Below are 15397 nucleotides of genomic sequence, written 5' to 3'. Positions count from 1 at the left end.
CAGAGCTTCTTTTTGTGACATAACTGAGAATTCAGTTACCCTTGTGCCTTGAGAAGAGACCATCTAAGGTGACTAGTTGTCAGGTTTTACTAATATCGCTAAGAATGTCTGTATTAACCTATCAATACTGACTGTTCTCAGTCATATAAGGGATCATTTTTATTGAATAATTTATTTCTTTTAAATTATATTGCATAATTCTGTACTTTTTTCTTTAAGTCTTAAAAATTGCCTTAGCTAAATATTTCAAGGCATTTTCAAATTAGTTGTGTTTCCAACAAAATAAACAATAGTAATTATAATGAGACTAATGTCATGTTCACAAGTGTAGTCTTTATATTAATTTTATGTCTTTTTCATATCATTTTCATTAATTAACTTGCAGTGACATTTTAACTGGATGTATTTAATGGCTAATATTAATTATACAAATTTTTATAAGTTTCTTTCTTAAATAATACTGTTCTTATATTTATGACACATTTTTTGGTCTTTTACTTCCTTTGGAGGTTGATACTTAAATAATTTAGAGAACTGTGAAATTGTCTGTTCTTTTTCTCTGAATCACCCAAAGATTCATGTGACTATGGGTTATATATATCAATTCTGTTTCATTCTCTGTCTTTGTGGATTTTGTTTGGATGCAGTTCAACTAGTGTGGCTAGCCACATTTGGGCTCAGTAATACTTTGTCTTCCTTAAGTGATCAATTTCAGTTAAATCACTGCTGCTTTAAAAGGGGGCCTTATGCTTTTTCATGTTTGCAATGACTGATTGTGAAATAAACATTGAGGGCTTTTTCAGGCTGTCACATATCAACTTAACATGTCCTGTCTTTCTCTGTAGCTTCTGATTTTGCTTCAAAAGCATTCACAGGAAAAGAATGTGAATGGCTTCAAGTCTATCACACCATACTTCTTTGTCTTCCATTTATTTTTATTTTATTTTAAAAGGCCTATTCACTATTCTTGGGTTCAGTCAAAAAAAACCTGATTCCCATTTAGGCTTACTACTTTTCCTCCAATTTTATGTTACAGCATCTTCATGAGCAATCACCATGGCTAATTCATTGTGTGTATCTCCACAGGTCTAGTACAGTGTCTGTCAAGTAACAGCTGGTCAGCTAAGTATTTCTTGGTGTTTAGGACTATTGTTATGTGTACTATCTAGGTGAGCCACTAGGATAGTTACCAGCCAGGAGTAAACACTTGACACATAGTTTCCTCTATAAAGAGATCTGTGAGGATAAGAACAGACTGTTTTGTAAATCATCTGGTATCTGGTCACATATTAAGCACTCGGTGAGTGTGTACTGAATAAAGGATTGTCATGATTCAGTCTTAGGCTTTGTTACTTCATCTTCCTGTTAGTATTGCCCTGCATTTCTATATTGCATACCCATAATTAACTCAGTAATTTGTGCTAAAGAGTATCATTGTGTGGCATATCCACAACTTTAATTTCTACTAATAGATGAAGAATTGAAGGAAGATGGGTTAAAAATAATACTCTGGCTCTGCCTCTCTCTTATGATTGGTAGGTTTACATTACTTCCTATGGACTGAATCCTTGTATTCTCCCCCAATTCAAACATTGACTCCCTAATCCCCAATGTGGTTGTATAGGGAGGTGGGGGCTTTGGGAGGTGGAGCCTCATGATGGGATTAGTGTCCTTGTTAGAAGAGACATGGGGGAGTTTGCATTGCCTCTGCCAGCTCTTCACCATGTGATGAGAAAATGCCATTGGAAAGCAAGGAAGAGTTCTCTCGCTAGACACCGAGTCTGCAGCCTCCTTGGACTCCCTCGACTCCAGAACTGTGAGAATATATGTTTGTTCAAGCCGCCCAGTTTGTGGTATTCTGTTATAGCATCCTGAGCTAACTGGACATCCCCTCAGCTTATGTAAGCTGTCCTCTGCATTCCAGCTAAACTTCATCATACCAGGGAAGGCACGCTGCCTGTCCTAGAGTTTCACGTGGTCTAGCTAAGCTCAAGGTAAATGGCTGCTTCTGCGGCTGCTACAAAACGGTGTCCCAAAAGATACACATGGGGCTTTTGCTCTTTCCTGAAGGATATGATCTATATATCTCACAGTCAAATTGCAGTGTGTTTTTTTAAGCAAAAAATATAGAAGAAACAGAATTTGATTCATTAAATGTGAGTAGCTAAAAGCAAACTCTAAAAATAAGATGTAGCATCTTGCACCAGTAGACCCTCGTATTCCAAACTACAATTCTTTTTTTTAAACCAAGATTATTTACTTTTTATTTTTTTTTTTAATTTAATAAATATTTATTGTTCAGATTATTACAATTGTTCCTCTTTTTCGCCCATAGCTCCCCTCCACCCAGTTCCCACCCCACTCTCTGGCCTTACCCACCCCACCACTGTCCTCATCCATAGGTGTACAATTTTTGTCCAGTCTCTTCCCGCACCCCCCATGCCCCTTTCCCCCTGAGAATTGCCAGTCCACTCCCTTTCTATGCTCCTGATTCTATTATATTCACCAGTTTATTCTGTTCATCAGATTTTTTTATTCACTTGATTTTTAGATTCACTTGTTGATAGATATGTATTTGTTGTTCATAATTTTTATCTTTACCTTTTTCTTCTTCCTCCTCTTCTTAAAGAATACCTTTCAGCATTTCACATAATACTGGTTTGGTGGTGATGAACTCCTTTAGCTTTTTCTTATCTGTGAAGCTCTTTATCTGCCCTTCAATTCTGAATGATAGCTTTGCTGGGTAGAGTAATCTTGGTTGTAGGTTCTTGCTAATTCATCACTTTGAATATTTCTTGCCACTCCCATCTAGCCTGCATAGTTTCTGTTGAGAAATCCGCTGACAGTCGTATGGGTGCTCCCTTGTAGGTAACTAACTGTTTTTCTCTTGCTGCTTTAAATATTCTCTCTTTTTCTTTTGCTCTTGGCATTTTAATTATGATGTGTCTTGGTGTGGTACTCTTTAGATTCCTTTTGTTTGGGGTTCTCTGCACTTCCTGGACTTGTAAGTCTATTTCTTTCACCAGGTGGGGGAAAGTTTTCAGTCATTATTTCTTCAAATAGGTTTTCAGTATCTTGTGCTCTCTCTCTTCTTCTGGCACCCCCATAATTCTGATGTTGGTACGCTTGAAGTTGCCCCAGAGGCTCCTTACACTATCTTCATATTTTTGGATTCTTTTTTCTTTTTGCTTTTCTGGTTGAGTGTTTTTTGCTTCTTTGTATTTCAAATCTTTGACTTGATTCTTGCGATCCTCTAGTCTGCTGTTAGATCTCTGTATAATATTTTTTATTTCAGTCAGTGTATGCTTAATTTCTAGTTGGTTCTTTTCATATTCTTGAGGGTCTCACTAAATTTATCTGCCTTTTCTAGAAAATTCTTGAAAAACCTTATAACCATGGTTTTGAACTCTATATCCAGTTGTTTGCTTTCCTCCATTTCTTTCATTTGTGATCTGTTTCTTTGTCTCTGCATTTTGGCTGCTTCCCTGAGTTGATAGAGTGGCTTTGTGTGCTAGGTGTCCTATAGGGCCCAGAGACTCAGCCTCCCCAGTTACCTGAGGTGGACACTCTTGGTGCACCCCTTTGTGGGCTGTGTGCACAGTCTTGTTGTTGTTGGTATCACTGGGAGGAATTGACCTCCAGGCCAATTGGCTGTGAGGATCAGCTGTGTCTACACTGAGAGAACTTCTGTGCTGGAGACACCCTTATGGGAGAAGACTTGCAAAAGCCTCTGTGCTCAGCTTGAATGGGGCGGAGTCTCAGGGTGGAGTAGACAGCATTGGTTTCCCATCAGTCCTGCCCTAATAGGCCCCTATGTCTCAGTGTCCCATGGTAATCACTGCAAGCACCTCTGAGAGAAAGCCACCCTCGAGTTCCACCCACTGCCAGACAGTCCAGTTTCTCCCCAAATGAGTCTGGGTCTCCAGCGTCTCACCCGGAATTGGAGTTCAGCACAGTCGGGAGCTTTTGTCTCCCTCCCACTTGAGAAAGCCAGCCGTGCACTCAGTTGCCAGTCCTCTCCACATGCACGTCTCAGTACCTCTGCCTCTTGCAGATCCTCTGAGTCTCAGTGTGCTTTTCTCTTTCCTTCTAGTTGTAGAATTTCCACTCAGCCAGCCTTCCTGTGGTTCTAGATGATGTCCGTTTTGTCTTTTAGTTTTAGTTTTAAAATTGTTGTGCGAGGCAGCAGTTTATGTGTTTACCTATGCCACCATCTTGGTTTGACACTCCCAAACTACAATTCTTATCCTACTGTTGTGGAGATAGCATAGCTTAAACACCAAAGGAAATATTTTCATCCTGCGTCCTTGAATCTTCAGCCACACAGTGACTATTTGGCAGTATGCAAAGAAAAATGGTTTCACCGTGTGAGGAGTGTCCTCTCATTTTCTTGGACAGCATTTGCTAACCCAAAGTGTGCCATCAAAAAACATGAACTAGCACTAAACTTTTCAGATGGGCCTTGGTCAACAATTTAGGAGTGGGATAATTATTTAAACAAAAATAAAAGAAATTCCCCTTCAAAAAATAAAAACCACTAAAACTTAAATATAGAAGCTCAAGTAAAAAAAAAAAAAAATACAACTTCCCATTACAGTGAAGTTAAGAATAAACCCTCTTCCACCACACACACATAAAAAAAAAAAAAAAAGAAGAATAGGATTTCAGTAGGCCAAGTAGCCAGGTTAAATAAATGCAGAAAATTGTACATTTATTAAGGAATTCAAGCTGGCCTGACTACTATTTCCTTTCCCCTCTGTTCTTGCAGCTGAAGTCCAGAATTCACATTACCCTCCTCAAGGCTATTGGGAAGTATTAGTTCCTTCTGTGTAGTATGAGAAAGGCAGTCATCTTACAGGGAGAAGGCCTAGTTACTGGTTTCCTTCATCAGATGAGACCAGCCCTCACCCGCCTTACTTTCCCATTCATATTATGCTTTCAAGAGTGATTCTTTATAAGGATCCTGTCAAGTTATGCAAAGGATATGTTCTCATTCAACTGAGTACTTCATGGAAAGTTCCCAAATCTGTATGAGCAGAAGTAATAATGTTAAAACAGCTCCCCAATATAGGGACTGTCAAATTATAAGCCAAAATATTCACATGAAGACAGCAATAATATGTCCTTAAATAGCCTGATGAATCATGTTCTGTGTCAGCAGAGAAAGAGATTTTCAAGGATGTCTATTTCCAAAGTCAGTTATAAGAGATTTAGGATTTAGAAAGACAGAGCAGAATTCTTTTTGAGTGAGGTGAAAGTTGACCTGGCTCATGAATCAGTGGTCATGAGAGCTATCCCCCTGCCATCCTACTGTTGGTGCTAAAAGCACCATGTTGCCTAAGGTCAGCTAACAATAATTGTTTTCTTGGCATGCAATGTCTATATCATACCCAGGACACCATGGCTTATATTGCTGCTGGAGAGTTTCCCAGGAGTAAGCTGGGCTGTAGCATGAACCAGAGGTAGGTCTTGAGAACCTGTATCTTTCTGCAGAACTTTTTCACTAGGGTCCTGATTTAGTTTGGAAGAGCCCTCTAAATTCAGAAGACTAAGATGGAGTTGCAATAGTCCCTGGACCTCTACTCTGGTCCCTAAATGATACAAAATATACAATGTAAGATTGTTTAACTAGATAGTCAGGTTGTGCCACAGGACAGAATATAACATGAGTGAGGTCAAGGTCAAAAGGTAGGTATCATTCAGAGAAGACACCACTGCACAATTCAAGGTCATTAAGACAGCATGTGATGAAGTGGTATAGCATTTGCTTACAGCAAGACCAGAGAAAGAGCACACAAGATGCAGCCCCTTGCAATACATTAGTCCTCCATGTCTAATGGATCAATTCCATAGTCAAGGTGGTCATATGGCTCCATGAACCCCACAATGTGCTATAGTAGAAGGACCCTGGCCCTTGCCCTGGGTGCTCAGAAATACAGAGAGTTGCGGATATGCTTGAGAGCCAAGGAGGCATGCATAACTAAGAAGTTCCAAGCAAAGTTTACATGTGCCTGATATGGAAGAAACAGGGACATACTGGCTATGCTCTGAGTCTCTGCAGGTAGTGTGATTTGTGAGCTTGCCACCATGCCCTGTATAGAGCACAAGATTCTTGGGAACCAGGGGAGGTGTTTGGCTGCATTGCACCATTCCCTCACAATTACTAATCGAACTTACCTTTTTAATTGTATGTTGCTTTTTTATCTAAACTTGAAGAGATAAGAGCAAGAAATAGTCACAGGTCTATCAGAAACTTTTCACTACAAGCATTAACTCTTGGCAATGTATATCAAATGCTAAATACAGTCCTTGGCACAAGTAAGCACTTAATAAATGTAAAGCTATCACATTTTAGAGAAAAAGAAAATATGGAGATTGTAGTAATCTCTATTGCAATCTCAGTAGGCTAATAGCTTGCCTTTAGAAATAGTTTAAATTAACCTGCTAAGGGAAGTTGAGTTACCTATGTAGTATTTAACTATAATATACTGTATTAGAGCAAGTTATATTTGTCTTGTTCTATTTCTGATGCTGTACTTAACTAATGGGACTCCAGGCATTTAATTATTTATCTCTGATTTAACATTTTATTATGAATAATTTCAATCACATACAAAACTAGAGAAAATTGCCATGAATCACCAGGTACTAATTACCATGCTTCCCAAATTATTAACTCACATATTTCCATCTACATTTTGAGACACAAATTATTTAAAAGCAACTATTAGCATCATAAAATCTCATCATCAATATTTTACTATATACCTCATGCCAATAAAGAAGCTTTAAAATTATAACCATAACATTATTATGACACCTAAAAATCAGTAAAGCAAAATAAAAATAAAAATAAGGAATTCTGGCAGCATAAATGGCAGCATAAATGAATTGGCAAATTCTCTTCACAAAAAAAAAATATTAAAAGAAAATGAAAACAAGTATAAAACTGAACAAAGTTGTCAAAAACAATTTCAAGCTGTGGAAGTCAACCAAATGCAGACAACCAACTGAGAAGCATTCATTCTTTGAACACTGTTAGGGCTTTAGTAAAGAACAGCAGGATTGTGTGTTCTTGCCTAAGATTACTCCCATCTTCCTCTTACTTGGTGATTGAGAACTGTAGTTTTCAAGCATGGCTCTGACCATGTAAAGCAACTCATTGTGGCTAGTGAGAGGGATCTATGTTTGGAGCCCAGGCTTTGTCAACTAAGTGTATAAATTGTTAGGAAATAAATGGGGAAAACCATCAGCTTTGAAAGTTGAGATTGTGGTCCCAAGAGATCCTGAAAATGAGAGAGCCATAAAAGTGCTGAGATAGAGCTCTGCATGCATCCCTGGCAGAATGGGACATTATATGCATGCCTGAGGGAGATCCCAGAGAGCCCAGGGAAATGTAAAAGCCAAGACTGACTTGAGAAGTGGATGAAAAGTTTAATGCACACACCAAACTCCACACAGATGGATCTACAGGGAATTGAAAGGCTTATGGGTACAAGGTGTTCAATCACAAATTCTCCCTGTATCGTGGACTGACCACTCTGACCACTTGGTTATACAGACAGAAGTTTCAATCATAAGGAATTAGACTAAAAATATAAGTAGGAATTCTTAAAAATTGTGTAGAGACATCAGTGGCCAAACACTGGAAGGAAGACAGATTCCAAAGATGAAATGCAGACAAGTTAAGCAAAAAAGAATGAGAGAAGGGGGAGGGAGGAGGGGGAGAGAGAGAGAGAGAGAGAGAGAGAGAGAGAGGAAGAGAGAAGAAGAAAGAAGAAGAAGAAGAAGAAGAAGAAGAAGAAGAAGAAGAAGAAGAAGAAGAAGAAGAAAGAGGAGTAGGAGGAGGAGGAAGAGGAAGAGGAAGGAAGAAGAGGAAGAAAGAAAGAAAGAAAGAAAGAAAGAAAGAAAGAGAGAGAGAGAGAGAGAGAAAGAGGGAGAGGGAGGGAGAGAGGGAGGGAGGGAGGGAGAGAGGGACGAAAGAAGGAAGGAAGGAAGGAAGGAAGGAAGGAAGGAAGGAAGGAAGAAAGAAGGAAGGAAGGAAGAAGGAAGGAAGGAAGGAAGGAAGGAAGGAAGGAAGGAAGGAAGGAAGGAAGGAAGGAGAGGGAGAAATATCAAACATCAGAAAAATAAAAGCAGAATCCAAGATTACTACAATATAGTCTCCAAAGTTCCTAGTTTTGAATCAAACATTATGAGACATGTAAAAGGACAGGAAAGAACACAGTCAATACAAACCAACTCTGCATGGGTCCAGAAGTTAAATTTAGCAGACAAAGACTCCAAAGCAGCCATTTTAAATGTTCAAGGCATTTTTTTTTTTTTAATGGTGGCAAATGGCTTAACAAATAGGGAATCTTAAAAGAGAACAATAAACTAAGAAAAGAACCAAATAAAATTTTAGAGTTGAAAAGCACAATAACTAAAACAACCATTTCAATAAGTGGCCTCAATAGCAGTTTCGAGATGCAGACTGGGTGTCCAGAGGAAATAAGCCTTTACCAGTAATGTGGGAAACTTGAGGTAAAAAGGCCACTAGGAACAGGCCCTGTGTGCTCAGATGCAGGGTGGTGGTCTAGAGAAGTCCTTTACCCATGTGTTCTAGCCCTGTTCTTTGAGTGATGCCCTGAGAACAAATCCTATTCTATCTCTTTCCTAGTCCCCATCCTTGCCATAGAACAGAGTTCTGCCAGCTTTTATTGTAAGGGCCACACATTTTAGGCTTTGTGGGCTCAAGTCTCTATTGTAATTACTCAGTTACTTAACTGCTGTTGAGCTGAAGAAACGCCACACACAAAGTGCAAAAGGACTGGCCTGCCCTTGTTCCAGTAAAACTCCCTTCAAATAAACAGGTGTCAGGCCAGAGATGGTCTGCAGGAAACTTTATTAACTCTTGCTCCAGAACAAGATCATATTGGAGGGTGAGGCCTAGCCACGCCATGACACAAAAGGGACATTTAATAAAAATCCCATTATTGACAACCTCCATCTTAAGAGGGGAAATGCCATTCACAGAGGAGTAGCTTGGATTGGGACCAATGCAATTGAAAGGCATCAAAGGGAGAGGGAGGAAGTTATTAGCAGCATTCTTTCCTTGTATTCTTATTAAGTTCTTTCCCTTCTTTATACCTTTGTATTGTAAAATAAAACTACATGGGTATATCAGAGAGAAATATGAGGGCTCTTCTAGATAGCTAATATGTAATAAATCCTAAATAAGGATACCAAGGGGTACTTGAAGTAAACCCCATAATCTACACTATTAAAAGAGAAACATGCAAATTAACCATCACTCCACTATGCTAAGCTATGCCCACCAGCCAATCAGGAGCGAGTATGCAAATTAACCCAACCAAGATGGCGGCCGGCCATAGAGCTGGAGCAAGCAGGAGGTTTGGGTTGCCCTGGCAATGGAGGAAGCCAAGCTTCCCACATACCCTGGCTGGCCCTGGCCTTCGTTCAAGGCTACAAAGTTTCAATTATAGAAGATAAATAAATCCTAGATACTTGCTTCCAGCCAGCCCTGGCCTCCACTCAAGGAGGCACTAAAAAAAAAAAAAAAGAAAAGAAAAAATGGAGGGGCTGGGACCTTGGGTTGCCGGGGGGTGATCAGGCCAGGATGGGACGGCAGGGGCCGTTGTGGGTAAGCAGACAAGCAGAGGGCCAGTTGGGGGTGAGCAGGCCGTCAGTGGGGGTCAGTTGGAGGTGATCAGGACAGTGGGGGGGCAGTTTGGAGTGAGCAGGCCAGAAGGGGGGCAGTTGGGGGTGAGCAGACCAGTGGTGAGGGAAGTTGAGGGCGAGCAGGCCAGCAGGCAGAGTGGTTAGGGGCAATCAGGCAGGCAGGCAGGCAGGCAGGTGAGTGGCTGGAGCCAGCAGTCCCGGATTGTGAGAGGGATGTCCGACTGCTGGTTTAGGCCCAATCCCGGTAAACTGGCAGTAGGACATCCTTCAAAGGGTCCCAGATTGGAGAGGGTGCAGGCCAGGCTGAGGAACACCCACCCACCCCCCCCCGTGCATGAATTTCATGCACCGGGCCACTAGTAGAGGTATAAGAGGGTAAGATATCAGATCATTTTTGGTGATTTTTATGCATGAGAAATCCAAGATGTCTTGTGAATTCAACCCATATGTTGTGAATATGTAAGCCTCGTAAACAGATTTTAATTCTGTATCACCTTATCAAGGAAATAAGTTTGGTGATTGAAGATTAATTTTAAAACAATTATAACTCTCATATTGAAGCAAAAGGTCTAATTATTAGTTTGGGAATAGCCTGCTTTATTTGGTGCATGCATTCCCATTTTACCCTTGGAAATATCCTATATAATAAAACGTTAATATGCAAATAGACCAAATGGCAGAACAACTGAACAACTGGTCACTATGACATGTGCTGATCACCAGGGGGCACACGCAGAACATGGCAGGCATTGGCTGCAGCAGGATGGTGGAGCAGGTGAGCGGGAGCACCAGACCAAGGCAGGGCGCCAGTTGCTGTCATTGGGGTGAGCCTCCGGTGGTTACTTAAAATTCCTTGCTCCTGCATGCCACAGTCCCTCCCAGTACTCACACCTGCTGCTGGTGCCAGAGCCGCCGCTCACACCCGCTGCTGGTGCCCGGCACTGGCCCGATCGCTCCATGCCATCAGTGGGTGCGAGCGGCAGCTGCTGGCCCCAATCACCCCTCAGGGCCTCTCCACCTCCCCCTGCTCCCGAGGGGTGATTGGGGTGGCAGCCACCTCTCGCACCTGCTGCAGGCAATGGCCCCGCTCGTACCAGCAGCCAGCGCCAGAGCCGCTGCTCACACTCGCTGCCAGTGCCCAGCACCAGTCCTTATTGCTCAATGCTGTCAGTGGGTGCATGAGTTCTTCTCCACCTCCCCCTGCTCCTGAGGGGCGAATGGGGCAGCAGTGGCAGCTCGCACCTGCTGATGGCACGAGCCCCACTCGCACCTGCTGCTGGCGCTGGCCCCAATTGCTCCATGCCATTAGCAGGTGTGAGCGGGGTTGGCGCCTTCAGCATGTGGGAGCAGCGGCTGCCGGCAGACAGGGGTCTGGGGACCGTGGCTGGAGGGGTCGTGTGGGGTGTGGAGAATGGGCTGAAACCTGCCCCTGTGCCCACCGCAGCCTCACGGCTCACCACAGCCTCAGGGGAGGGCAGTTGTGGGTGATCAGGCCAGCAGGGGAGGGCAGCTGGGGGGAACCAGGCCTGGAGGGGAGAGCAGTTAGGGGTGACCAGGCCAGCAGGGGAGGGCAGTTGGGGGTGACCAGGCCTGCACGGGAGGACAGTTGGGGGTGACCAGGTCGGCAGGGGAGGATAGTTAGGGGCTACCGGTCCAGCAAGGGAGGGCAGTTGGGGGCAATTGGGCTAGCAGGGGAGCAGTTAGGCATTAATCAGGCCGGCAGGGGAGCAGTTAGGCATTAATCAGGCTGGCAGGCAGAAGTGGTTAGGGGCAATCAGGCAGGCAGGCAGGTGAGAGGTGGGGTGCCAGCAGTCCTGGATTGTGAGAGGGATGTCTGACTGCCCATTTAGGCCCGATCCCAGTGGGATAAGAAATATTTCTCTCCACATATACTTTACTTACAGAAATCATATATATATATAATAGCTAGAAACCCAATTAACAGAATATAAGGAAGCACTTGTTGGGAAATGTATTAGTTTGCTAGGCCACCATAATAAAACAGCACAGACTGGGAGGCTTGAATAACAGAAATTACTTTTCTCACTGTTCTAGAGTTCTAGAGGCTGGAACTCTAAGATGCAGGTGTTGGCACATTTAGTTTCTCCTGAGGCCTCTTTCTATGGCTTACCGATGGCTGTCTTCTTGTGTTTTTTTTTTTTTTTTTTTTTTCAAATGGCCCTTTCTCTGTATGCTGGCACCCTTGGGGTCTCTTTCTCTCATAAGGATACCAGTTCTGTTGGATTAGGGCCCTCCCTTATTACCTCATTTAATATTAATTACCTGTTGAAAGACCCTATCTCACATATAGTCCTTTGGTGTTTAGGGCTTCAACATAAGAATTTTCAGGGAACACAGATCAGTTCAGGGCCAATGGCATATAGAAGTTGAAAGTGCTTGTGCTGCCAAGATTTTAATTGTTGGACCAAATGCCTACCATTTTGAAATGGTAATTGGGATTTCAGATTACATAGTCATGTAGAGAAATATTTCTCCATGAATAACCACTAATAAGCAAGTAGCTTTGTGAACAATTTCATTTTAACATTTTTAAAGTTGATTATCTTGAATAATAAAGTATTGTTTTCATAAAATATGTTAATTCCAGTATAGTTCTAAAAGAAACCATCATTGCATAAAACTAAAGCAGAGCAGAAGATTTTAAACTTATAATTAAAAGTCGGAAATTTAAATAGGTTATTATATGAAGAAAATACGATGTAAAAGTTTTATTACTAAGTTTGGAAAATACTTATTCCTATCCAAACGGATATTGCAATTTTTTTCCTCTAAGAACAGAGAGCCTTTCAGGATAGATAAATATAAATTGGTTACCAATTTCTACTTGATATCCTCAATTCCAGACCACTGACTCTCTTTTGCCTTTGCAGTAGGAATTGCTTTTTTTTTTTAATCTGCAACACAAAGTAGAAAATGAAATTCTGTGCAGATGTAGAGATTGGTCAGGACAACACAATATATAATAACTCTCAAAAGCAAAGAGCATTATTGATCACTTTCTAGGATGAAGCCAAACTTTGCATAATTCCTGCAAGAGTCAAAGATATAAAATCTTATTTGCATGAAGACTATAAAAATTTTATACACATCTGATTATTACTTAACCTACATTTTCATTCTGCTTAACGCACCCAGAAATCTGAATATGACTTATATAATATTCTGATGAAGTAAGATAAAAATGTGAAATATTTTAGAAATCTTCTTCCTTTAGATGTTTCTTTCAAATAAAACAATTTTAGATTTAGAAAGAAAAGTCAGAAAGTATAATTCCTTCAGTGCCCTGTCATAAATTGTTTTAAATATTCATTAGTGTTCTAAGATTATAAAACAGTACAAAAATTTTCAATTTTAAAGAAAATTCATAGTTTTATTTTGAAGTTCCTCAGAAAGAATTTTACTAGCATTGGAACTTAACATGTGCTGAACATTTTTTAAAGAAAAAATAATTTCCAATTTGGAAATCAAATTCAGAAATTGTTCAATGCACTGGCTACCTGTGTAACTTAATTATTCATTTGATTCTACTTCCAATATTTTAATATCATCAAAAAATTTTTAGACAGGGCTCCAGTGTTGTTAACATGCAGTCCAACCTATTTTTATGAGCCACCTTGTTTCCTCAATATAATCTATTTGTCTGGTTTATAATCTTTTGAAATATTGACAATTTTTTGCAGATGCTTGAATACTGTTATCAAAGAATTATCAATAGTCAGAGAATTTTAGAGTTTCATTTGCTGACAGAATGTCATCCAAATTAACACTAAATGGTGATCATGACAGTACATACATAAAGGTCTTCCCTCTCTCTCCCTAAACTTTGGGGAAATTACTAAACATTCCACACATACTAGTATTATCAGCACTGTTATATTTCTGCCAGCTCAATTATGTTAAAATAAATTCTGATTTGCTGCAAATAAATTGTTCTCAGTCATCTTTTCAACATAATGAAAATCAAAATGCTCTCTTGAATGAAGATAATCTTTGATGCTCTGTGAGAGCACTTTACAGTAATGGCAGTCAGGCCACTATTGCCCCATCGTTTGGTGCATGGCAGTCTGTTAATGGAAACAATGTTCACACACTCTGCATCATTTGGATGTCATTTTTCTGGCTAGAGAATTGTTCAAAATCTGTGAGCTCATAAATAAAAGCATTTCTGTCTTACCTTTCTTATTTCCAACAACTGGAAAAAAAATGCTTTTCTTTTCTTTTTTAAAATATATTTTTATTGATTTCAGAGAGCAAGGGAGAGGGAGAGAGAGATAGAAATATCAAGGATGAGAGATAATCCTCGATCGGCTGCCTCCTGCACACCCCACACTGGGAATCAAGCCGCAACCTGGGCCTGTGCCCTGACAGGGAATCAAACCATGACTTCCTGGTTCATAGGTCGACACTCAACCACTGAGCCATGCCGGCTGGGCAAAAATGCTTTTCTTTACAAATAAAAGTGAGTCATCACATTCCTTTAACAGTAAATTATATTTCCCAACAAATAAATATTTTCAACTCTGAATTTCAGGTTTCTTTCATTTCTTTCAAAATTTTTTTGCAATAAGTTCATTTATCTGAAACAGTTCCACAACAAAATCTATTTGACTCCTAATACAATAGCTTTAAATATATATTATTTGTTCATGTGTTCTAATTTTCTACGAATTTTTTATTAGAAGCTTCTGGTTTTGTTTCCAAATAATAGCTGCCTAGAAAAATACATCACAGTTACAAATAAGCTAAACAAAATATTAAAGGAAAGAGGAAAGCAAACACAAAGTATTCCTAAACTATATACTGTTGAAATGAATAAACAGATTTATGTGGATGGATCATTGATAGTTAAGGTGCGAGTACCCCACGTTGGGCTCCAGTTACGAGTGCCCCCACGATATCCCACGTGGTTCAGGGTTCAGGTTCAGGGTTTGGGCTCTGAGGAGGCTGCACACAAATGAAAGAGACTAGACAAGAAAATATTAATTTGGAAATATTGGGGGCCAGGCGGGAGCCCAGCTCAAGAGGAAGGACTCCACTTTGCTCCGGCCTAGGGATCCCTTTTATTCAGGTTTTGGGATACACCCATAGCCCTTAGGCAGGCAATTCCAATAACAGCTCAATGATAGCCCATCAGTAAGGATTTACATAAGACTAAAAGGTGGAAGTTGCTTCAGCTACCATTGTCTCAACTAGACAGTGAGTGCATAGCTCTGACCTTTCAGAGCTTCAAGGTTGACCAGCCTTCCGGGTTCCTTGTCCACCTCTTTCTGCTAGTGAAGGCAATGGGCAGCTTCCAGCACCAAGGAACAAAATAATTGCTGAATCACAATGTATAGAACTATTAATTTGTAACATTTAAATATTTTCCCCCAATGGAGATAAAAAGCAGCAAATGTTCGGACTGTAGAGAACACAGTTATGATTTTAAAAGTCATATCATCATTCATTTGGTGATGAGGTATGAAGTCCACCTGTTAGAGCCCCAAACACTTCTGTGTTGTGACCTCAGGTTAGCCACCTTTCTAAGTTTTCAATCTCACCCAGGTCCTCATGGTTTTGTCTGTCTCCAAATAGTAGCTACATTAATTTTATCACCTCTATCAAGTCCATCACACTGTGTTTAAATTCTGCCATTAATTTGAAACATATAGTACACTAGGGAATTGACCACAACCTTATTAAAATAGGAAGGGGA

This window comes from Eptesicus fuscus, chromosome 8 (assembly GCF_027574615.1).
Source record: "Eptesicus fuscus isolate TK198812 chromosome 8, DD_ASM_mEF_20220401, whole genome shotgun sequence".
Lineage (NCBI taxonomy): Eukaryota > Metazoa > Chordata > Mammalia > Chiroptera > Vespertilionidae > Eptesicus > Eptesicus fuscus.
The sequence above is the reverse complement of the archived record's forward strand: the minus strand, read 5'-3'. Positions refer to the sequence as shown.